Consider the following 9,300-nt stretch of genomic DNA (forward strand, 5'->3'; position numbering starts at 1 on the left):
AAATCGGGAAAGGAGTACTTCAAGGCTGTATATTGTCACCCTGCTTATTTAACTTATATGCAGAGTACATCATGAGAAATGCTGGACTGGATAAAGCACAAACTGGAATCAAGATTTCCAGGAGAAATATCAATAACCTCAGATATGCAGATGACACCAACCTTATGGCAGAAAGTGAAGAAGAACTAAAGAGCCTCTTGATGAAAGTGAAAAAGGAGAGTGGAAAAGTTGGTTTAAAACTCAACATTCAGAAAACTAAGATCATGACATCTGGTCCCATCACTTCATGGCAAATATATGGGGAAACAATGGAAACAGTGAGACTTTATTTTTTTGGCTCCAAAATCACTGCAGATGGTGACTGCAGCCATGAAATTAAAAGACTTTTACTCCTTGGGTGAAAAGTTATGACCAAGCTAGATAGCATATTAAAAAGCAGAAACACGCTCTACCGGCAGCTTCCGACGGCAGGATGTCTCACAGAAAGTTCTCCGCTCCCAGGCACGGGTCCCTGGGCTTCCTGCCTCGGAAGCGCAGCAGCCGGCACCGCGGGAAGGTGAAGAGCTTCCCCAAGGATGACTCTTCCAAGCCTGTGCACCTCACCGCCTTCCTCAGCTACAAGGCTGGCATGACCCACATTGTGAGGGAGGTCGATAGGCCAGGGTCCGAGGTGAACAAGAAGGAAGTTGTGGAGGCTGTGACCGTCGTGGAGACTCCGCCCATGGTGACTGTGGGCATCGTGGGCTACGTGGAAACACCCCTGAGGCCTCCGGATCTTTAAGACCATCTTTGCTGAGCATATCAGCAACGAGTGCAAAAGGCGTTTCTACAAGAACTGGCATAAATCTAAGAAGAAGGCCTTCACCAAATACTGCAAGAAGTGGCAGGACGTAGATGGCAAGAAGCAACTGGAGAGGGACTTCAGCAGCATGAAGAAGTACTGTCAGGTCATCCGTGTCATTGCCCACACCCAGATGCGCCTGCTTCCTCTGAGCCAGAAGAAGGCCCACCTCATGGAGATCCAGGTGAACAGAGGCACTGTGGCTGAAAAACTGGACTGGGCCCGCGAGAGGCTTGAGCAGCAGGTCCCTGTCAACCAAGTATTTGGCCAGGATGAAATGATTGATGTCATTGGGGTGACCAAGGGCAAAGGCTACAAAGGGGTCACCAGCCGTTGGCACACCAAGAAGCTACCCTGTAAGACCCACCGAGGGCTGCGCAAGGTTGCCTGTATTGGGGCGTGGCATCCCGCCCGGGTGGCCTTCTCTGTGGCTCGGGCTGGGCAGAAAGGCTACCATCACCGCACTGAGATCAACAAGAAGATCTACAAGATCGGTCAGGGCTACCTACCTCATCAAGGACGGCAAACTGATCAAGAACAATGCCTCTACTGATTACGATCTGTCTGACAAGAGCATCAACCCTCTGGGCGGCTTTGTCCACTACGGTGAGGTGACCAATGACTTCGTCATGCTCAAAGGCTGTGTGGTGGGAACCAAGAAGCGAGTGCTCACTCTGCGCAAGTCCTTGCTGGTGCAGACCAAACGCTGGGCCCTGGAGAAGATTGACCTCAAATTTATTGACACCACCTCCAAATTTGGTCATGGTCGCTTCCAGACTGTGGAGGAGAAGAAAGCCTTTATGGGACCACTTAAGAAGGACTGAGTTGCCAAGGAAGAAGGGGCCTAATAGAACAGATTGTACAGCTGGTAGAATCTCAATAAAATTATTTTCCAGTGGAAAAAAAAATAAATAAAAAGCAGAAACACTACTTTGCCAACAAAGGTCTGTCTAGTCAAAGCTTTGGTTTTTCCAGTGGTCATGTATGGATGTGAGAGTTGGACTGTGAAGAAAGCTGAGTGCTGAAGAATTGATGCTTTTGAACTGTGGTGTTGTAGAAGAGTCTTGAGAGTCCCTTGGACAGTAAGGAAATCCAACCAGTCCATCCTAAAGGAAATCAGTAGTTAATATTCCTTGTAAGTACTGATGCTGAAGCTGAAACTCCAATACTTTGGCCACCTCTTGAGAGTCCCTTGGACAGTGAGGAGATCCAACCAGTCCATCCTAAAGGAAATCAGTCCTTAATATTCCTTGTAAGTACTGATGCTGAAGCTGAAACTTTAATCCTTTGGCCTCCTGATGTGAAGAACTGACTCATTGGAAAAGACCCTGATGCTGGGAAAGATTGAAGGCAGGAGGAGAAGGGGATGACAGAGGATGAGATGGTTGGATGGCATCACTGACTCAATGGACATGAGTTTGAGTAACCTCTGGGAGTTGGTGATGGACAGGGAGGTCTGGTGTGCTGCAGTCTACGGGGTCATAGAGTCAGACATGACTGAGCGACTGAACTGACAGCAAAAAGAAAACGTGTTTGTTCCTGCGACACTGGTATGCCAGCTGTTTTACCAAATGTGGTCACCAACAGAAGTACAATCCTGTGTGTGTTAGCAGCTCTTTTTTTTTAATTGAAGTATAGTTGATTTGGGGCTAAGATGGTAAAGAATCTGCCTGCAATGCAGGAGACCCAGGTTCTATCCCTGGGTTGAGAAGATCCCCTGGAGAAGGGTATGGCAATCCACTCCAATATTGTTCCCTGGAGAATTCCATGGACAGAAGAACCTGGCAGGCTACAGTCCTTGGGGTCACATGACGGGGCGACTAACACTCACTTTCATAGTTGATTTACGATGTTGTGTCAGTTTCAGGTATACAGCAAGTGATTCAATTATGTATATTTCAGATTCTTTTCCATTATAGGTTACTGTAAGATACTGAATATAGATCGCTGTTATACAATAAATCCTTGTGAAATGAAAGTTGCTTAGTCGTGTCTGACTCTTTGTGGCCCCATGGACTATACAGTCCATGGAATTCTCCAGGCCAGAATACTGGAGTGGGTAGCCTTTCTCTTCTCCAGGGGATCTTGCCAACCCAGGAAGCGAACCGGGGTCTCCTGCATTGCAGATGGATTCTTTACCAGCTGAGCCACAAGGGAATGCCAAAAATACTGGAGTAGGTAGCCTGTCCCTTCTCCAGCGGATCTTCCCAACCCAGGAAGCGAACCGGGGTCTCCTGCATTGCAGATGGATTCTTTACCAGCTGAGCCACAAGGGAATGCCAAGAATACTGGAGTGGGTAGCCTGTCCCTTCTCCAGCGGATCTTCCCAACCCAGGAAGCGAACCGGGGTCTCCTGCATTGCAGGTAGATTCTATATCAACTGCGCTATCAACCTATGCATTTTATGTATAGTAATCTGTTAATACCATTCGCTGAATTTATCCTCCCCCCTTCTCTAGCCTCCCCACCTTCCCCCTGTGGTGCCCATAAGTTTGTTTCAACCTGTTTGTTTTCAACAATCTGTGGGTCTGCTTCTGTTTTGTAGATTAATTTATTTGTATAATTTTTTTTATTCCACATACAAGTGATATTATGTAATATTTGTCTCTCTGTCTGCCTTACTTCACTTAGCATGATATTCTCTAAGTCCATCAATATTGCTACAAATGACAATATTATATTATTTTTATGGCTAATATTTTATTATATATATATATATTGTATATATATATATATATATATATATATATTTTACTCTAAGGATACTAAATTCATAAATCTATTCCACTTTTGAAGTGATAGGCAAAAATCCACCTGATCAATGGCACACGCTTCTCAATTCTGGCCACTAAGCTACACCCTGAGTTAGGATGAAAATAATGCAGCTTTCAAGCTTTAAAATGCCTATATTTAAATTGCCAAAAGAGCCATGAGGTTGTCTGCACAGGACAGCATTCTCCATCACTTACAGAGTTATATTTGGCATGTCAAGAAGAGAGAACATAATCCCACAGCAGCAGCCATTTAAAATAGAAGGAGACAGTCACTAGGATTCATGTAGAATATTTTAAATATTCCCATTGAGCAAAATGATTTAACTGATTTTTGTGCAAGGGCAATGCTCCTATATGCATCCTCTGAAAAATGAAAGATCCTAGAGTAATGTCTTCCATGTGGGACATCTTAAAAGATAATATTTTGGTTTAGTGAGTTACACACCAGTCATTGATCATTTAGCAGGTCTGTTTAGTGACAGATTTTATTTTCTTGGGCTCCAAAATCACTGTGAATGGGGACAGCAGCCATGAAATTAAAAGACACTTGCTCCTTAGAAAGCTATGAAAAGTCTGGATAGCTAGCGTATTACAAAGTGGAGATATCATTTTGACAACAAAGATCTGTATAGTGAAAGCTATAGTTTTTCCAGTAATCACGTACATGTGAGAGTTGGGCCATAAAGAGGGCTGAGCACTGAAGAACTGATGCTTTTGAATTTTTATATATATCACATTTGCTTGAACCAATCAACTCTGGAGTATCATGTCTCAAAGGATTTTTAAAAAAGCAAGTTCACACCTGGAATAGTGGAGGCGGGATAGGACTAAAGTGACCAGGTATCTCTGCTAATCATCAGATTTCTTATCTTCCCTAGTACATTCCCCTGGCTCCATGCTGGAGCAGAGATTCATTGGCTCCTTGCCAGAGCTCACCATGACTTGAAATATCCATATCTTGCACAATTCTAGAATATGAAAGAGAGAGATGAGATTAATTGACTGGAAGATAGTCTTCACTCTTAGAATTTCCTTTCTCATCAAGTTTTATTTTAGAGATCTGTGTATCATTGATTTAGGGCTGCAATCTAGAATTAGTTCATCCTGATCTGTTAAGCTCTAAGACAAGACTCTCTGTGACCTTGTGGACTGTAGCCTACCAGACTCTTCTGTCCATGGGATTTTCCAGGCAAGAGTACAGGAGTGGGTTGCCATTTCCTTCTCCAGGGGGTCTTTCCAACCTAGGGATGGAATCTGGGCCTCCCATATTGCAGGCAGATGCTTTACCATCTGAGCCACCAGAGACTGAGGAGACTTTATCTTCACTATATGAAGTACACACATTCAAAAAGACAGGAGGGCTGGGAGGAGCCTCCTCCTGTTGTTTCATTTTCAGTAATTTTCCTAAATAAGCTAATGGGTTTATTTTAACTTAATGTTAAAAGTGTTCTTGCAATCTGAGTCCTTGGAGGAAATGACTGGGGAGGTTTACAAATTTTAAAAAGCCCCACGTAAAAAAATTACATTTACATAAAGTTAGTAGTAGGCAGAAACTTCCTAAAAATAAACTTCTTTTATAGTATGTATGTGAAAGATTAGAAAGTCACACCATTGCACCAGGCAGAAGCTTTTATGTTGATATAGTTGGGATGACTTGCTCTTCTTCAGCCTCATAATGTATAAGGGGAGATGCTGCATTTGATCTTTGAACTCCTGGGAACCTGGAATCTGCCTAAAGATGAACCTGGTAAAACTGCACGTGTAGCCCTAAGGCTTACGTTATTCAACCACCCCAACAATCAGTGCTCCGGCTGAGCTAGCAAATCCATTTGAAGTTTAAGTCATCTATCCCAAATCCTTCACAAACCAAATTCAGAAGGTGACTCCAACTGGCTAATTTGAAATAGAGACACTTGGACAAAGACCTGTGAACCAGAATGATGCACTTTAGAGGACAGTTATGCCACAATTTGACTTGTTTGCGGGGGAGTGAGGCTTGATTCTGTGTCATCTTTGTGCTTAGTTTTGTTTTGTAAAAAGATTTTACAGTTGTAGTTAGAAATAAAAGCCTGAGTAACTTTAGATTAGGGACTATGGATTGTACAAGGACGTAGAGAGTGAATATTTGCTTGGGATGAGAGAGGCTTGGGGAGGGACAATCTTATGGTGTTAACAAAAGCAGTTCCCAGGATCCTCCAGAACCCATGTCCTCATCCAGAGAGTCTGAGAAAATAGCCCCTCAATTAAGATTAATATCAAAGCACATAAAGGATAATGGTTTCATTGAACATTCAGTTATAAGGACACTCCTTCTCTCTGACTGGGAACGCCTTGTCAATCTCATTAAGAATTTGACATCAGAGAGTAAGGGAACAAGTGCAGGCTAGACTAATTCATAAGAACAGAGTGGAGAGGATCCCTATTCTGGTTTAGCTGGAGAAGGAATCCAAGGAAAATGAGCCGATGGTTGGGTTTAGAAGTGTGTGTTTTTTTATATAACATTCAAATTAGGTCATAGATCATTACACAAAATCTCAGCTGTCTAGGGAGGTCATTGAGTTCATTCCCTTGACTTTGGAACAATTCTGGAAAATCATTTTCATGTTTTATATATCTAGTTGCCTCCTTTTGAATTTTTAAGTAAATGGTATATGAAGATTAGCTTAGCCATATTTTGTGCAGAGTTCTTTCTCTGCACCTCACATTTATCCATTGTGTTTTCAGAAATGTGATTACATTATGATTTACATTAGCCATTTCATCATGATGTTCTTTCACATTTCATACTCACATGGTATTAAGAATTTTCTATAACAGATTTATTCACAAACTCGTCGTTCTTATTTTCTTTGCATTTCACCTACAAATAAGTCAAACACACCAGAGTTTTCATTCTGCTGGAGTTTAATGTCAAGTCCCTGTGAGTGAAATACATATACCCAAGACTGTGGATCTTTGGCTCTTCCATTTATTTCCCCACAATTTTAAATAGGATTCAACTTAATCATGAATAACAACATGGTCATCCATTATGGCTAATATTGTTAAAAACCTGCTATCATCTAGTGAAAGTGCTAGTTGCTCAGCTGTGTCCAGCTTTTTGCAACCTCATGGACTGTAGCCCACCAGTCTCCCGTCCTAGTCTCAGGGTAAGAATACTGGAGTGGGTAGTCATTCCCTTTCCAGGGAATCTTCCCAACCCAGGGTTTGAACCCAGGTCTCCTGCATTGCAGGCAGATTCTTTACCATCTGAGCCACCAGCCAGATACTATACTTAATGGGAGAAGCAATCTGCCATGTATTCTGAGCATCCTTGCATGTTTGCTGAGTGTGCAGAGAATGCAAAGCTCTGACCACTCATTAGCCAAAGCCATTCCTCAGAGCTGTGTTTATAGCACATAACTTTGAGTTCTGAGGTAGTTACTTCCACTGGACCAAGAGCAAGTTTGCTTCTGCTTATAAGAAAGTGGTAAATCCCCAAACTTAACTTAGTGGTAAGTCCTGCAACTTAACCCATTGTGTGTGCAAGTGTCTCTCACAGGCCTTGTGTTGCCCCCATAGGACTTGGAGAACACAGAGAACCAATCCAAATGAACGGGAAGTTCTGGCTGAGTAATAAAGGTGATAATAAAGTAAAAAATAATAAAGTAAATAATAATAAAGTAAAATAAAAAATAATAATAAAGTAAAAAAGGTAATAAAGTGAGTAATTAAGGTCTCTGTTTTTGACTTAAGAATCTTGTCACTTCTGCCAGCACCCTACAGCAGGCTAACTGGGTAGCTTTTAAGTAGGGTAAAATTACAGACCCAACCCTCACAGTGTCCACCAAAGTTTTGTATGTTATCACATGTAACACTCATGAAGCCCCTACAAGACTCTTTCCCCCTACTTCTCTGAAGTTATTCTTGACAAAAAGTTAATCAATGGTCATTCTAAGAAAGAATGAAAAATTTTATTTGCACCAACCTGACGATTATAACCTGGGAGACAGTCTCTTGGAAAGCTGCGAGGACTGTTCTAAAGAAGTGAGGTGAGGGGGGCAGCACAGACATGATTTTGGCAAAGGGGTGTGTGCAATCACGCACACATCTTGGCACAATGGTACTTCTATTTTCAAGAAACATATATCTTAGTTAATGGTCTTAGGGCTTTTCTACTTAGGGGAAGATGCAAGAAACTGGGCTCGTAAAATTTTCTCCTGAAAATAGCTAACCGTCTGAGGGCCTGTCCTGCCAGTTTTCCCAGAGCACAAAGTGTCTGCGTCATCCTGATCTTCGCCCTGAATTCCTTTCAGAGAGCATTTATTGTAGGTCAATGACGTCAAGCCCTGGAGAGAACTGGATGGTGGGCAACATTCTTTATTTCACAATCCCTTCCCTTTTGGTCTTAACTTCATCCAGGATGTGGGAGGCATTTCATGACCAGTTTGTCCCATGATGCCAAAGTATTTAAGCTAAGAACTTTCACTGGGTTCAGCCCAGCATCTCCCCAGGTGGTCTGACACAGTCAGTTCCATACTATTTTCTATCTTTAAAGGAAATTATTTGTCAGCATTGTACTTACGGTTCACCAAAGACATTTGCACATACAGGGCTAGTAGTTTGTCATCGTGACCTCAGACAGGATTGAGAAAGGAATGTTATCTTCTAAGTCATTGCATTGCTGGAGCCAGAAGAGCGGGCCTGTCTGCTATTGGTGAGGTCTGGTTAATGCATAGTGCAGATGCCCGGCGCATGCCAGAAGAAAGGGAAGAGGTCCAATGAGCAGGAAAAAAAGGAAAAAAAACAAACCTCTGATATTTCTTGTCTGGCCTTAAAATATGAATTTTATTTCATCACTGTCAACACTCTACTGACCGCATTTTCTTTCATCACTAAGTCTAGAATCCAGTCATTCTCTTGTCAGCACCCTCAACTTCATATGCTTCCCCTGCAAACACCAGGTACAACCCACGAAGCTGGACAATCCCAGGAAAACTTCTCCACACCTGTGCTGTTAAGAGCAGTGCTTTCATCTGCAGACAGGGAGAGTTACCTCATGTAGCCTCACTGAGACATCTCTGACTGCTCTTTGCTTGTCTAAGGAGTGTCTCCACCTCTGATCCTCCTCAGGCCCTAAACTTTACTCTTTCCAGCAATCTCTTCCTCTAATTCCTGGACTTCTGTGTCCTATTTCACAGAAAGCATAGATATTCTTGGGAAATGATTTTATCAACTCCCGTACACACAACCATTAAAAGTGTGTTTGTGAACATGGTCCCCACAGATTCCATTCTTAAAAACCCAAGCTTTTCAAGTCAAATGTTTCCCCCCAACTCATGCCTTTGATCTAGTCTTTGCCCATCTATTGAAACAGCACATAAAACATTGACAAGCTTAAACTGGTTTTGCCTCCTTAAATAGGTTGTTGATTAATCAAACTTTGAGTTATTTTACAGAGACAACACTGTGCATGCATAAGATAACCTCAGAACCAAGAATCTCCATCTATGGAACTCAAAGAAAAGAAATATTAAGACCACTGACCTTTATAAATCAAGAGGCCCTTCATTAAGGAAAATCTAGCTTCCAGCAGTGTGGTACCTTAAATGGACTGATTCAAGACTAGCCAATCAGCTTCTCAGTTTGACATTTCCCTAACCCTTTAAATTGTCATTCTGACCCTGAATGCAAGAGACAGATCTG

At 42.3% G+C, this 9,300-nt stretch overlaps 1 pseudogene; it reads left to right on the forward strand.

The window, feature by feature from the left end:
- The first annotated feature begins 472 nt into the window (after positions 1–472).
- LOC133067262 (large ribosomal subunit protein uL3-like) lies at positions 473–1,680 on the forward strand (annotated as a pseudogene).
- The last annotated feature ends 7,620 nt before the right edge of the window (positions 1,681–9,300 follow it).

Source organism: Dama dama, chromosome 12, assembly GCF_033118175.1.
Source record: "Dama dama isolate Ldn47 chromosome 12, ASM3311817v1, whole genome shotgun sequence".
NCBI classification, from domain to species: domain Eukaryota; kingdom Metazoa; phylum Chordata; class Mammalia; order Artiodactyla; family Cervidae; genus Dama; species Dama dama.